The sequence below is a fragment of the Ochotona curzoniae genome, unplaced genomic scaffold (genome assembly GCF_017591425.1).
Source record: "Ochotona curzoniae isolate NIBS_2020 unplaced genomic scaffold, NIBS_Ocur_1.0 contig_64, whole genome shotgun sequence".
Taxonomy (NCBI): Eukaryota; Metazoa; Chordata; class Mammalia; order Lagomorpha; family Ochotonidae; genus Ochotona; species Ochotona curzoniae.
In genome coordinates, this window is record NW_024466502.1 from 10,363,634 (window position 1) to 10,380,374 (window position 16,741).

A 16,741-nucleotide genomic window follows, 5' to 3' on the forward strand; every position below is an offset into this window, starting at 1 on the left:
TACTATGTTAATATCATTCTTCTCCCCCAACACGCATCCTCTCAAAAAGGTTGTTTCTTGGCATTCCTTTTATTTCACCCATTTTCTCTTTCTTGCTCTCTCTACTTCTCACTGCTTGTTCACTCAACTGCTAGAAGCCTGCATAGGAATTAGAGGAGTACGCTTAGAAATCTTGCAAATTGTTACTGTGAAATTAGCTATGGTTTATGGTTTAATGTTCTACTGGCAATGGATGGTTTACCAAAGAGAAATGATAAAGAACAGAAGTGAAAATGTTAGAAAAACATAACTTATATTCTTATCCTACTATCCATATTGTATATACATTAAGAAAATTCAGAGAAAACTTGAAAATTATTTCAAAAAGCATATGTGTTAATTTTCATCTAATGGATTAGTTCATAATTAAATTACATTTTAGTTGCTGAGAAACTTTTTCTTCAATGTGATGTCTTTCCTAGAAAGTAACTAACATTATATGTGAAAGTGGTATGTATCCAGCCCCTTCACTAACACTGAATTGATGTGCCTACACAGTTCATCAAGCAAGATGGACTCTTCAAAACTGATCATAATTTTGTCGGCATTTTCTTATACAAGGAAGCTAACAAAAGGAAATGGAGCACTGAAGGCCAGTGCTGTGGCAACACAGACTAAGCCTTTACCTGTGGTAATGACATCCGGTGTGGCTGCTGGTTTGAGTCTTGCCTGTTCCACTTCTGCTTCAGCTCCCTGCTAATGCATCTAGGTGAACAAGAGAGGACGGCCCGAGCGCCTGCGCCCCTGCTCCCCACAAGGAGGCCTGCATGGTTTCTGTCTTCCTGTTTTATACCCTAAGTGAGGGCCAGTCCAGCTGTTTGTGTGGTGTACCAGTGAATGGCAGCTCTCCCTGACTTTGTCACTCTAACGAATAAACAAAATTTTAAAAAGCTTGAATGTTGGTGCATTCATTTTGGCACCACACAGGCAGGGCATAGCTTGGACTCTGGGACTATTGATTGAGGGAAAAATATGCTTTGCTGATAAGCTGGAGTTAACCTAACACAACAGCTATTTGTGTTAATGCCACTTAACATGAACAAAGCATTGGGTCATTGATTTCTGGTGCTGCCACCATTTGCTAATAAACAGTTATAACACTGGTAGGCACTGTAAGAGTAGATTTTCCATAATTATGAGTGCTAGGAAATTATAAATAGAACCAAGGAGCAAAAGTTCAACATCGGAAAGCTTGGTTTAAATACTGCAGTGATTCCATGGCTATTGGTCATTGTCAATCAACCTTAACTTTAATCATTACCCTTAAATAATCCTTCTATTCCAATTAATTCCCGACAAAGGTTGTGGAGATAGTGACTATTGAAAATACTCTTTCAGAGAGGGCTGGTTCATTTGCTGTTAACTCATCTTCTATTGGCTGCCCAAGAGTGCTCTCATTAAAGTCCTCACATCCACCGTTCCCTCTGCCTTTACAGAGTAATGCAGAGCTATCCGTCACAGCATAGATTCTAATGGCTGAGCTGTTGTTCAGTGGCTGTGCTGTTATCATAAAGAACACACCTTCATCTCACAGATAATTTAAATGAAATGATGGCTTCCTTTGTCAATATTCTTACTATGATTTAGAACTTTGCTGTTTAAGATCAAAGGAGTTATACATCTTGTACATTTAAATGTATATTTTCTTTTTACTTTGTACATCTTTGTTTAGTTAGTAATCTTCAGTATATAGTATAAATTATAATACAAAATACACGGACCCTCCAGTTTTGTCTTTTTGAAGGTACTTTGGATTATCATTGGAAGAGCCTATATAGTGTCTATGTATTACTGCAAGACTATCTTAAACTCCATATATTAAGCTAAGAATTCTGTATAAATGAATGTAAAGAGAAGGAAATAAGCCCTGTTCTGGCTTCTAGAAAATGCCTAAATGTCAATATTCAATGCTTACTAATGAGACATTAACAAGAGGATCACATATGTATCACAGTAAGGATCAGAACTTTCTCTCCAAGTCTTTATTTCTATAGTCATGGCACAAGGTGGAAAGTGTTGAGGCTTCATCAGTGGTGAGTTGTAAGGGCATATTGGCAGAAGAGAATATTCTAGTGTGTTCAGTGTCTCAATCATTTCAGACTATGGATAAAATGGTAGTTTCCAGATTGAGTCCCTATTTCTAAGCAACACTGATATACCACAGAAAGATGGAGAGCAGCTGCAGAAGAGTTGGAGGCAATAGAAAGGTGGGAAAACCAGGGTCTCCTCTGGTTCTGTACAGACAGTCTTATCGCCTCTAGCAGAAGAGCAGAGGAAAAGGAGGATCGGGCCCAGATTTTAAGGGCGAGTGGTTGAATTTCAAGTCCTGACCAATGACTCATCAGAGTCAGTCTATTATGCCAGACACATGTAGATGCCAAGGAGAATCTTGCCGTAACATTAGCAGCCTGCATATCACCTGGTCTTCCCCATCAAGGGAGAGCTATCCCAGCTCTTCACATCTCCCTCGTCAATGCCCTGGGGTCAGTGTGGGAGACTCTTTTTTCCCAAGGAATGATGTCCTCTTTCTTGAGAATTTGCCTTTGCTTTGCCTCTGGGACATTTGGGGCCATCATAAGGGTTAAGGTGTAGCCTCCTTCAACTGGAGAGTACTGGATCTGACAAAGGCAGTGAATGTTTTTCCCCACAGGTGCTTCAAGACCTACTTAGGATACCCTAACAGGACTGAGGGAAAATGTGTTGGAGTCTCCAGATGCTTGACTGAGAGAGTCAAAGTGTAAAATCTCTAAGTATAATTGAGGGTTCTCTTCTGACATACTGGATAAGTAAGTTTCACCCAGACAGGAACTCTACCGTCATTATCCCCAAAATACCACCACTCCTAGGATAAATCCTGGAAGATTGAAGAGGGTAACACAGTTGAGACATGAAGGCAGATGTTTGTAGGGGCAGTTGCTAAGGAAAGCATTTAGAAAGCCCGAGCAGGTAAATGATTAGGAATGGATAGAGTACGTACAACCAAACATCTAGTCCGATGGTTATGTACCACAGCAAGGCCTAGATGAAACCGTTTGCTGAAGCCACATGGAAGGCTACAAACATCACTAAATGATCCATGGAGGATTTCTGTAGACCAAAGCAAACTGAGAGTGTGCAAAATGATTTGATGACTGCAATGAAGAGGATAGGCCTCCCCGCTCCTCCGCTAACTCACAGAGGTCAGGGGTTGCCAATCTAATGGACATGGTGTTTCTTCTCTGTTAGTGTCTATTTCAGACAACCCAACTTGTCATCCCATGAGTGCTGAGCAGCCTGGACAGACACATTCACGCCTAGACACATCGCAGTGGAGCTGCAGAAAATCAAAGGGATGAAAAAAGCTGTACAAACTACCCGAAGCAGGGTGGGGTAGGGGGGCGTCACCTACAGAAGAACAACAATTATACCAGCATTGAGCTTCTTATCAGTGATAATCAGTGACAGATGACAAGGACGTTGTAATAACAGCTTCAAAGGGCTGGCACAAAGTGAGCATCAAATAGGAATTCAGTATCCAGTTAATTTGTCATTCAAACATTACAGCAAAATAAGATCATTTTGAAACAGGCAGACTGAGAGAGGTTTCCTCACTCTAGGATCTAATAAATGAACTACTGAAAAAGATGTGCTTCAGCCAGAAGGAAATTGAACCCAGGAAGGAAGTGGGATCCAAGGTATGACAATTCTTCAGAAGGTATTCAGGAATAGCAATGAATCTAAATAGTACATTCTTTCCTTCTGGTGATTAGCACACAATTAAGACACAGGTAACGTGCATTCAAATGAGAGGAGAAATAAACTCGGTTTACTTAGACTTATTACTACCATTTAATCATTTCAAAATGACTCTGCATAGCTTAGTGTTGTTATTTATAATTTTGTTTTTCATAGTGAATTCTTTGTATAACCACAAGTACTCATTTTTTTAAAAATGTAATTATAGCACTTAACAAGAATTGACAAGGATATCCAGAGGAATAGAAAACACACAAAATACACTAACATTTGAACGTAAGGTAGCCAGTTCTCACAAGTTTGTCTCCTAATGCTTGCATTTACAGTCGCATGTTGGTTTAAATATACTCATAGGAAGATGAAGCCGTAACTTTAACACAGAGGAACTTCAAGGTAATATTGTGTATATTTGGGGAGGGTGATGAGACTAATGTTTATTGAGCACTTAGTGCGTCATAAATATGTGAACATATGGCCAATCATTGAAAAAACTTGGTAAGTTGGGCATCATTAGTACTTGTATTTTGTAGATGAAGCAACTGATGGTTAAAACCCGAAATCAATTTTGAAAGTCAGGTAGAAAGAGGCAATGAGGATTCGATGAGGAGGGAATTTAAGATAGAATCTCTGCTGATTCTTCAACCCGATTTTAAGGTTGCTATCTTTCTTTTCTGTTTCATCCTTTTATGCTGGTATTTCTGTGGAGTTTAAAATTGTGGAACATGCCCCACCTCAGGGACCTGGGATGGGTGGGAGGCTGGGTGGGGCTTCTCCTTTTATCTCTCCCTTTACTCCAGACACAGAAAAAAAGAGAAAATGTGAAAACAAAATTGGCCCCTGTTTTATATACTTGCTCTTGCTGGAAATTCCAACAATTTCACAAATCTATGTGCCTATGAATGAGCAGAGGTTTACCAGATGTACAACAGGCCCAGATTCATTTGACATTTGTTGATCAATTCTGCATCCTAGTCGTGCTACATAATGAAGATAAAATGTCACACATGACACAGCATTTCCCGCAAGGATTCCAGACTCTGAATAGTTAAAACTCTCCTCTCTAAGCCCATCAGCATCAATGGTACCACCATATGCTCAGATGGCCAGGGAAACATTAGAAGTCATTTCAACTTTTTCCCATTCTTCCTGCCATTCATGTAACCGACTTATCAACCTTGTCAATTCCAGTGTGCTGCCTTCAACATCTCCACTCGAATGCCTTTATTCATGTCGTCATCCCCCGTCAGTTGGGTTACTCTTGTAGCTTCTTACTTTTGCTTCTGCCAAGATAAGCTGAATATATTATTCCTTAGCTCAAACCCCTTACGTTCCTGTCCTTTATGTGTGAGGTGAGACTCATCCTCCTTCACTTGTCTCATAAAAACTCTCATCTTCTTCGGCAACCTGGCTTTCCATCTTCAAACCCCTGAAAAACCACCTTTGTATCACTCAATCCTGCCATTAACCAGTTTACACTTCCAGAACCTTCCTAAAAGTATTTCTTGGGTTTCAAAATATCCTCCCAGCCTAGACCATGTTTGAAGTTTATCATTTTAAATCTTAGCCAAGTTTTTAGTCTTTTATTCAGCTTTCTTTGACCCTCCCAGGGAGAATCAGCCAATCTTACACCTGTATATTATAATTCATATTTCTATATTTATATTTATTCATCTTCATATATTCATATTTATTCTTTATGTTTAAATTTCTGTTTAATTTATAAATATCCAAAATTTAATGTATAAATTATATATTTATATTTAAATTATATGTTTCTATTTAAATGTACTTAATATCTATTTTAATATTTTAAAAATACAAGTTATCAATATAATTAATAATTTGGGAGATTTCATAGTTATTCTAAAAAATGCGTTTGCTTACGTGTTGAAATTTGTAACCTCAATCTTTGAGCTCTTTCATGGATGGGAACTGTGTATCCTTTATCCTGACATCTCAGAGATGACACGGTGCTTGGCACACATCCTATCTGTCCAGTGGATTTACTGTTTGTGGAACGGGTTGAATGAAGGAAAATGGGATTCAGAAAGACTCCCAGACAATGCAATTATAGAGCACGAGACCCATAGACAGCAACTCACTGCTTTGTCCGTCAAGCTCATGCAGGAATATCTGGACACACAAAGGCTTTCAGAGCAGCTCAGCTTTGTAGCCCACTTCTGAGTCTGCTCTCGAAACACAAAGAAACTTTGATTGGCTGCGGACCTAAAGAAGGCTCCCTTGTACGGCTGTGTGATGACGAATGCTGGCAGTTCCTCCTTAAAGCGCTGGTGTTGTAGACCCCTGACTTTTTTGTTGGAGTTGGGTAAGGGTTTTGTTCATGTACGGTTAGAATTTATAATTGTAAATTCTGTTTTCTTGAAAACTTGCAAAGTAGCAGTCTTCATCTGCTCCGAAATCCTGAAAAGAGAAGTAAATAATAGCAGTGAGGAAAAAGAAGTTAGTGCTTGCCATGAAGCATGCAGATTTCTTAAAAATCTATTGACTTGGAGACTCAACATGGAGAAATTAAACTCTAAATGTTGGGCTACATAAATGTATCTGCTTGCCTGTAGAATGTTCAAGTTTTACCAGTTAGTTTTACAAATGTATCTTTCTATTGTCCCAAATCTAGTGATTTTTACTTTCGTTTTTACCAGATGGCAGTGCTAAAAATCATTTTCAAAGTGAATATTTTAGCTTCAAAAAATTAAACATGAAATGGCATGTATGGAAAATGAGGCCCATTTTACTTTGTTCGTTATTTTGTTAAACATATTTTTAGAATATTTCATCAATCTGGGCATTTTCACAGATTTTTCACATCAGTTCAGCCTGTTCTGTATTACTTACCAGTCTGGTTGCTAGGGTATGGCAATGATTTTTTTTTCCATACAAAGAATAACCTTTCAAATAACAATGCACTTTAGGTTTTAAAAAATACACACATATTCTCTCAGGCTATTTTCAATTGTGCCAAAGCACTGTATTTTAGCATCTACCTATCTTTCGTGCTCAGTGTTATTCCAACAGGATGTATGAGTCCTTGGGGACAAAGGGTTTATAATTGAAGCCCAAACCCCACAGCACTAATAAAACATCTGTGTGTTATGGCGATCTGAGGGTTAATTAAAGGAAAATCAAAGAAAGATCTTGGCTCATTTAAAGAATACTAATCAACCTTGGTTCCATTTTGGAGACAAAAGCTTCGAAAGGGCGAGCAACAATAAAAAGGATAATTTAAAAATAATAAAGGCATGGATTTTTGCACACTTGGTGCCAGGCACTGTGATAGGGGAATTACTGGTAATAACTGTCAGTCCTCACAGTCTCAGTGTCAGGTGCTGTTAAAACACCAGTTTTGTATGTAGGAACCAATGAAGGCTGGGGATGCTAAGCAACTTCCTGAGGTCTATTAATCATAGTGGAAGCAACTCTGGCACCTGGCTTGCTAGTGTTGGAATCAGTGTAGGAATAGGGCTGTTCCCTGTGAAGCACGTGAGAACCCACAGGCAGCGGTGGTATAAGCCCTCTGACTCCCATGTCTACTCTCTGTTCTTTGGGTCCTGCTTCAGCCAGTCATGGGGCCTGCGTCCAGCTGTCTGTTCCCAAGGCGTCTGTCCAGCCGCCCATGGCGTTAGCATCAGATGCTTCCTATTGCAGACTCGTGCAGTCTTCCAGCCAGCTGGATGACAGCACTGAGGGCGGGAGCACAGGGGCCACGAGGACTTCTGTGTGCCTCTGGAGCCTGTGCTGTACATCAGCAGGCGATGGACCAGGTCTGAAACCAACACAGGGGCTTCTTTTGGAGCTCTGCATGGACTCTCTGCCACTTCCCCGCTGAGTTCTTACAGAATGGGAGGAATGATCTGGAAGGAAAGCAAACTTCTGGTACAGGAGTCTTTCTCTTCTTCCGCATCCCCATGGTATCACTGTCACCAGTGAAGGCTTGGTGTTAGGGAACAAGAGGCAGACACACAGTGCCACCATCTCTCCAAGGATTTTGAAGCTTCCTCCAGAAGCTGACCTACTTCCAAATGCCCTTTATCGGACTACTTCTAGGCCTTGCCCTTTTCTGTTTAAATTACATTCAGATTCAGAAAGCACATCCCACTACTTGGCTGTCTTCTTTTTCTGCCGGACATAGGTATAGAGTCTTTAAACTTCAGGAGCTGCATCAGTGGGAATGAAAGCTGTGAACGACCCACATAGCCTGGGTGATTAGCGCAAGGACAGAGGTGTAACTGCTGCCTACACTGACGGCTATGCAGTGTGTGTGTGTGTGTGTGTGTGTGTGTGTGTGTGTGTGTGTGTGTGTGTGCATCGTGACTTGCAGAGGCCATAAGCCCTTTAGCCATTCATGGGCTCCTTTTCCTATAAAAAGTATTAAAAACTATATTTGATGGTTGTGTTTGCCTAAAGAAGACGTAATCCAGGCTAGATCCTATTCATGTTTTTCTTCTGATTTTAGAGGAAATGAAAACATTTTCATGACCCCTCTAGGATTTGTAATAAACTTTTTATGGAAAACTTGGTCCTATGAGGTAGAACTTAAGTGCAACTGACACAAAATACTACAAAGCTTAAGGGTGTATGGCTCAAGGAATTTTTGCATGTTTTAGTATCCATGTAACAAGACTTGGATTGATGTAAAGGCCATGTCATGTAGTTTTATTTGTCCTCTCCTGCACCTCAGCCAATCTTGCCTGTACCACCACAGTTAGTCTTGCCAATCTGACCTTCTTAACTGGAATTGTACGGTGCATGCTATTGCATCTGGCTTATCTTGTCAATGTAGTAACTTGGCTTATCTGATAAATTTATATGTTGGCTACATAACTATATGTAACAAAAGCCCATTTTTTTTAAATCTAAGGATTGTATTCAATTGTTAATGAGCATTTTGAGGTGCTATGAAAATGTCTGCTATAAATCCTCTTGAACATATATGTTTTGGAGAACACAATTGTGTTTGACATCATTTCAAATTCTAGGTTGAATATTATTTAATAGCCCTTTCACCTTACAAACACTGATGTTAAAAATCTCTTACCCAGATTTTGGGACTTTTCAGAGAATTGCTTCTCAAAGTGTGGGCCAGGGACAGCACTGATGTAAGCCAAAAACTTGCCAGAAAATACAAAATCTTAGGCCTCACCCCAGGCTTACAGAACCAGCATTGATGGGAGTGAGACTCAGAAATCTTTGATGTATACTCAAACCATTGTTTTACAGTCAGGGTCCTGGGAGCAGCTCTCGTATCGGAATGAACAATAAAGGCAATTAAGGTAATTAACAAAAGTGAGGACACAGAAGCTTTTCAGATTTCAAAAAATAAGATGAGATCTCTGTATCAGGCTGCACGCGTGCGCACACACAGTACTGGTTAACTATATGTGTCTACTTGGCTGGAATTTGGTGTCTACTTATGTGGTCTAACATCTATCTAGACTTGAAATAAAGGTATTTTTAGATTAATGTTTACATCACTTGGCTTAGCTCACCTTCCCCTGTGGTGGTGGGGCTCTCCCATCATTTGAAGGCCTTAAGATGAAAGATGAAGGGTCCCTAAAAAAAATTACTGTACCACACCTCCTGTTGAAATTCCCTACCTACTGGCTTATCTTACTGATTTCAGCCTTGTCCATCTCACAGTCCCATCCTAACTGCAATAGCTGCTTCTTTAAAATAAATGTGTATATGTGTGTGTCTCCTTGCACAACGCCTGCATGCACATATCCTATTGTTCCTACAGAGAGCTAGCGACATGTGACTGCAGTCATCTGCCTGTGTGCCCACATTAGTTCACTAGGCTGCCATAGCAAAATGCCAAACAGTTTGTAATTTAAAGAGCAGAAATTTATTTCTTGTAATTGTGGAGGCTGGAAACCTGAGATCAAGGTGTTGGAAGTGTTGCTTTCTGACATGGCCTCTCTCCTTGGTTTGTAGATACTGTGGTTCCCTCTGCACTCCTAATGCTCTTCTTTTAAAAACACATGTCAGATTGGATGAACCCACTCTATTGGCCTCATTTTTACTTAATCAGCTCCAAATGCAACCACATTACAATGTGCTGGGAGTTAGCACTTGAATATATTAATTTTAGGGGTAATCATCTTGGTCTATAATTCCCTATTAATCAGCCTGATTCTCCATCCATTTCTCTATCATCTGTGTGTATATGTGTTTGTTATCTATCCATCCATTTATCACCATCATCTGTCTGTTCATCTATCATCTGTCCAGTCTGGCATCCATACATCTCTGTGTACTGTCAGCCTTCTCTGTGTACTGCCAATCCATCATCTACTGATCCATTCATTCGTTTACCTACCTACGACTGAATTTGCAACAGGGATGTGACCTTGTGCACCAGGAGAGCTGCATAAGTCGATTCTGCCTGGGTGCTGTCTTTGCTTCACGTTGGAGATTCATTCCCGGAGAATGTGGACTAAGTGAAGACCCGTTAAGAACAAGCTGGAGCCAACAGTGTGAGCAACACAAAGGTGAACTAAAGTCTGTCATGTTTGTTGTGTGGTTCCTGGGGGCTAGGCACACGGTCAGCTCAGGCATTGGAGAAGCTGAAGAGAAGTAGGGCAGCCGGAGAGCTAAGGCTCTGGTGGTTGCCAGGAACAGTGGCGTTAGTCTGCACATCTGCCTCAGTGCATAAGCTTTAGAAGGGTTACTGCTCTCCTCTGGACCCCAAATCCTTCACCTGAATGAGAAACAGACAGGAGTTTTCTGAAAAATTAAGCTCAGCCTCACAAAGCTGACATGCCACCACATCACATTAGCCAGTGAGACTTGGTAAGGAGTACTGGAAGTCATCCAAGTCAGCCTGTACGTCTTAGGTAACTTTGTAGGGAAGAGCAGGAGTCCCACCTAAGAACTTGCAAATACACCTCTAATCATGCGCTAAAGGTTGTGGGATTTGGTGTCAGTGAGCCTGGCTTGGAGGTTTGGTTCTTTCCCTGGTTACCTGGGGATCATGTAAACGGTGCCTTCTCTCCTCTGAGACAGACTCGGCACCTGGAAAGCGAGGGTAGCCGTTGCTGGGGGAGGGGAGGCAGACATGCACGACACACACATGACATACATTTGTGAGCTCTCTTGTTCTTCTTCTAAGACACTGAGATGAAACAATCCTGCCTCATGCTGCTTTTTGATGATGGTGTGTGCTGGTGCCGCATGTAAACACTTCTGTCTCAGAGATCACCGACATGCGCCTGCTTTCACAGATTCATCTTTTTCTTCTCTGCTAATTCACTGGCGGGAGCTCGAAGCTCAAATGCTAAATTCCCATGCAGGAATTGGAGGAGGAGGAATAGGAAAATGGTCTTGGCAAGGCATTGCCAATCTGTAAAAGGACCTCAACACAACACGCATTTCTACCCAATTAAAAAAAATGATGTTTTGTGTCATATTTGTATCTTTGTTCCCAAACTATTTTTTAGTTGTCCACATTTAGGTTGCAAACCTCTTTAGAAGCATAGAGCCAGATGTCTAAAGCGTCCCCTAGCCTAAAATAGTGTTTCCAAGACTTTTATAATGTATTGAATACGAATCCATTCCTTTACAGTTGCCTCTGCTTGCAATCTCTACTCAAATACAAAAGAGTGATACAGATGTACATATTTATTGTCTGTCTAGAGAGTCTTGATTTTGAACAAAAGGGTTGATGATCCTCTTTAGGGGTCTATGTCTGGAATCCTCTATAATTTCCCTCCAAAGAAGGGCCATATGAGTACAAACACAGCAGAGGTAAGGGCAGAGGAGAGGGACCCAGCCCTGCATACTCATTAATGCCCCTAGTATGTTGCCATAGCAGCATCACCTGACCAAAGCACACAGTGATGAAGGCTCAGGACCTGACATCCTGATGCTCGTGTCACCTTGGCCAGATGAGTTCCTGCAGGTTTTACGCCTCCCTTTCTTCTGCTGTTACCCAAGGACACCCATGGGACTTCACCTCTTTAACAGCGCAGTGGACAGGGCTGTTAACATGGTGGCCACTCGATTGGATGAAAATGGCATATTTATCAGATGCCTGCCCTCAATCAACCCATAATTGAGAGTGGGCATGTACAATTTCAGGTTTGTTTTCTGTGCTATTATTTCTGATTTCTACAAAGTCATCTTTAATTTCCTCACAGAAGGAAATCAAAAAGACCACCTGCATGAACTGAAGGTGACTCTGACATCTGCTAGAGGCATCCAGAGTGTGGCTGTGGCTTTCACTCTATTCAGCTCTGTTGCCATCCTTGATATGTAAGTCATTTGGTCTCTGTTGGTTTACTGCTTACTGTTTGCTGTCCAGCAGTGATGGACTTGGTGTATACAGCAATAATCATGCAGGCAAACTACTGACTGATGGTCAGTAGCCCGAGTTTATTAACAGCATCAGACTTTTAAAGACTAAGGGTCCTGTAGTCATCAGGGTGAAGGGTTTGAGGAATTTACGTATCAACAGCAAGAGAGAGTTTACTTGACACTATAGGAGTTCCCACACACCTGCCTGCCAGAGGAAGCATCTCTCTTTGACCTGTTATCTAAACTTGAGGATTAGGGGTATCTGACCTGTGCATCAACGACAATTTGCAACATTATGGAATTAATTGACATGGTATTGAGTAACCAATAAAATATTTACACACTTATCTTTTGCTCAGTCACTCAGCCTTTTAAATAATAATTAAAAAAAAACTTAAGAAAAATGGGATGACGACTGTGGCACAGCATAGGAAGTTATTGCTTGGGATACCTGCATCCCACTATGGAGCCAGTTTGTGCTCCTGTGGCTTTATTTCCAATCCAACTTCCTGCTAGTGTGTGATAGTTCACATCCTTAGGTCCTTACACCCATGTGGGAGACATAGATGCAATTCTTAGCTCTTAGGTTGGCCTGGTCCAGAACAGTTGTCCAGTTGTAGAGGGCATCTGGGAAGAAAAAAAAAAAAGATAGCAAATTTCTCTCTCTTTCTGTGTGTGTGTATGTGTGTGTCTCCGTCTGCCTTTCAAATGAAAAAATGAACTTTTATAAAAATGCAATCACGTCTGTAGTGAGCTTGGACCAACTTTTCTCTTGTTCCCTAGGCAACAGTATAACTGCACTGCATTAGCTGAACTATTAGATAGATAGGGTCAGGTTGGAATGAGGAAAGGAAAGTCCCTTTGAAAGTGTCTCAGATACTTGCTTCTCCCCAGAAACTCCCTTTGGAAAGGCAAAATACTGATCCCATTCCTCTGAGTTTCTAGTTTTGTCATGAGAATAGCAGCTGCAGTTAGGTGTTACTGGTTGGCATGTGTAATACAAATCTCATTCTTCTGAGTCTGCAATTCTATCGTGAGAAAAGAAAAAAAAAGTAGGATAACAGACCCTTAAAATGTTTCATCTTATCAGAAAAATAAAAAGAAGTTACCAATCCCTCCCATCTGATGGCTTTTGCTTTGAGCAAGCTAGACAAGATCAGGGCTCTGGCCCTTCGATGAGCTTTATTCCCAACCTCCACTGGATTGCTACCTGCTGTTCTTTCTCCCTCCAGCCTTCTGGTTGTGTTTAAGACTCCACTCTGACCAGAGTTTCAGGTCTTCCTCTGTTGGAACTCCCCCCTCCTGATGGCTGCAGCACAAGGCCTCTGTCTTGAATAAACTTGTTTTGACACTGATTTGTCTGCATGGAAATTCTGCTTTATGTGAAGAATCACGGTAGCCCCCTTCCTTTGCATCGTTTCCCTGTAACATTAAAAGAGCTCATCACACTTACATTGCATTTTATATTAAAAAGTAATGTACAGATAATAAAGTATATGGAGGGTGTGTAGGATGTGAGCAAATACTTTGTCATTCACTAATTCTAGTATATGTGGAGTGAGGAGAAAATCCTGGGACCAGTGCCCCAATGAATACCATGGGGGAACCTGGTAACGTGTTAGTAATTGGCTCAGAGAAATACTGTTTTAATTGCATCAAACAATTATTTCTTACGACAAAACTTGAGAAATGTTTGAATGGCAGGGATTTTTGGAAGAGATGGCAGACCAGTGGGGGCGAAGTGACTTGATCTACGAGATACTTAGCTATTCTCAGTTATTTAGGTCACAGAAGAATTACCAAAGAGCTGTTCCTGTTGCTGAACAGCCAGGGGTGCAGACTCACCATCTTTGTGGATTTCCTAGCCTGGATTGCCAGTGATAGCACATCAAGTCATTCTCCAACGTTAACTGAGTCTTTGCTTTAAACTGAGAGCTACATCTGTCACTGTTAATCCTCCCAGCACTCCTCAAGGTAAGAATTTGCATCATTTATATTTTCTTGTGATTCATATTCCCAGAAAAGGAGTGTGTTAGGCTCATAAGAGGGACAGAAGAGTCAGACATATAGATTCAGGAAAAACAAAAACAAAGGCAATTTTGGAAATTTAGAAGCAGGAAGAAATGTACAGTTTACTCAGACTGCCTCCAGTTGTTTTTTGACCCTGACTCAAGTTAAACAAATGCTGGTGGTATGGATGGGTGTCTGATTTTGCTGGTTTGTCATTCCTTACCCTTAGGGTGCTTTAATTGTAGGTGGAAAAGGATGCAAGAGATGTGTTAGGCTTTACTCCAAAGAGGGACGTGAAAAAAGCTGGAACCAAAACAAAGGGAGGGAACCATGAAGGCAAATTCAAAAGCGTAGAGCTGGAATAAATTGGTCTTAAGCAAGTTCTATACTAGAATGATGAATTAGCCCAAGTGAGGTTGCCAAACATCATGATCTACAACGGAACTTTGCATGAAAGCAGCTTGTAATCCAAGGGATGCTTCTGTAGTTAAGTACTAAGCTTCAGCCAATCTCAGGTTAAAGGCTCCTGAATTATGCCGCAATAAGACAAAGGTCAAAATGTACCATTCAGGTCATCTCTTATCCACTCCCTGTCTTCCAGTGATGAGATTTTTGGTCAGGGAGTTAGGTATAGGTGAGCCAGAATTTCTGCAAGTCTTCACTTGTCAGTCTCCTATGCCCACATTCCCAGGATGCAGCAATGTCTCATTTGGAACCAGGAAGGAGGAGTTGCCATTATGACCACATAGAAGTTAAATTCCACATGGAAGAGCCATAAAAAGCCCAGAAAACCCTACACGTGCTCAAATCCTATCCTATTTGTTTACGGATTAAGGCGCCACCCCCTAGCCCATAAAAGAGACTAAGAATGAGGCAGATGCCTCTTCCGTTCCTGTTCAGCCTTAGGGTTCTCCTTGCCTTCCTCTTGGGCTTTCTCTTTCTCCTCCCAGGAAGCTCCATGGCCTCCTCATGAGAACCCCTCAGTCTCTGTCTTTTAAACAAACCCTGTACTCACTTGTGCATGTGCTATGCTTCCACTTTAAATTCTTCTCTCTGTGTGATGAGTGTGTGTGGGTTGAAGAGCAAAAATCTGCAGAGAGGATCAAGGTGCCTAGGTCCACACTGTAAGTGGTGAGTCAGACAGAGGAGTCTGCAGCAGAACTGTAACTGTAGGAACAATGACTGGGTGAACACCCACTCTGTTTCTCTCTTGGCCTCCACTTCTTTCCTACAAGTTAAGCCCTTTGCTGTGGGTGGACTTTTAAAATGCAAATCCATGTACTTCTGTTCTTTCTCCAGGTTCAGAAAGTGCTCCAAAGAAATGAGACAGAGGAACTTTTGACCAGTCATGGGCATGGCTGCTTATAATTGGCCACCCGCCTGGATACACAATGTCCACCCTCTTGTTGCACTGTGGTTCCAAAGTTACCGGGCACTGCAGGAGATGCCCGCTCCCAGTGGTGAGCTGTAATAGCCAGATTCTGTGTGTTGACTTCTGCCTGTGGTTTCGTTCTACCATTTTCTTGGTTCCTTCTCTCTGCCCTTTCCTTCCAGCATCAGAATGAGAGGGGAAGGAGAAAAGCCAGTTTCCATCACCTGGTTACTGCACCTGGCTACCAGGAGCAGAACTTTCTGCTCTGTGCGAGGATAAAACATCCAGCTGCCAGGGGTAAAACTTCTTGCTATGATGGAAGATGGACAGTTGGTTGGTATCTGGCATGTTTGAGAGGTAGAGCCCCACTGTTATGTCGATTAGTTAGCTCACAACCTGGATTCCACAGAATCCCACAGTCTGACGCATAATGACCCCACAGGCAGCAACTGCACCTTCTCTACTCCGGAAGGCTATGGCTGTGATGGAACAGATTGAAAAGCACCTGCTTCACAGCTCTCGGCATACGGATATGGCTTCTGCTAACCAACGGGTGTCACTGCAGGGTTCAGCTTTATAAACTTTGATGCTGGTTTTTCTTAAGCTCCAACATCCAAACACATTTGTATGCAGATCTCTACTCTGGCTTAGACAGCGATTGGAGCCCTGGGTATGTCAATGTCCTTATATTTCCAAAGCCGTAGTTATGGTAATTCAAGCCCCTGAATATAGGGTGCCAGACAAATGAGATATCTTAGTCTCAGGCTTGGGTCAAATGCTTCACGTGGTCCACATGCAGCCTTAGGTATAGTGATATTTCTAGAGGTCAAAGACCCATGTAGTGGTAGAAGCCCCTAAATATAGGAACGGGCTCCTGGAGGTTGTATTGGTTCTAGGAGAAGACCTTCAGGTCTGAAACATCCTGCAAGAAGCCCTGAAGATAGTTGGGCTATAGATCCACAGGGACCCAATCTTAGGGTACAAGAAGATACTGGGATACCAGATCTCATTCAACAAGCCCAAATAAAGGGTGATCATGTAACACCCTAGGCTTAATGAGTACCAGTGACGGGATCATCCTTAATGGACACTAGATTGTTCCCCTGATTCTTCTTATCTCTTATTAGCCCACTACTCTCACTCTTCAACTCCCCTTGTCCCCCTCCATCAGAGAGCTGCCCACACTGGAGCCTCATACCTGCCGAAAGCAAGCATTCTCTGTCCCCTGAGACAAGTGGCAAATGGAGATGCTGGGGACATTCAGGTTGCATGTCT

General features: G+C 41.7%; 1 long non-coding RNA gene across 1 annotated transcript; it reads left to right on the top strand.

Moving 5' to 3' along the window:
- The first annotated feature begins 9,758 nt into the window (after positions 1–9,758).
- Positions 9,759–15,652, top strand: LOC121163480. Its single transcript, XR_005884897.1, has 3 exons — positions 9,759–10,280; positions 11,928–12,042; positions 15,394–15,652. It is a non-coding gene; the product is annotated as an uncharacterized LOC121163480 (long non-coding RNA).
- Positions 15,653–16,741: the final 1,089 nt, after the last annotated feature.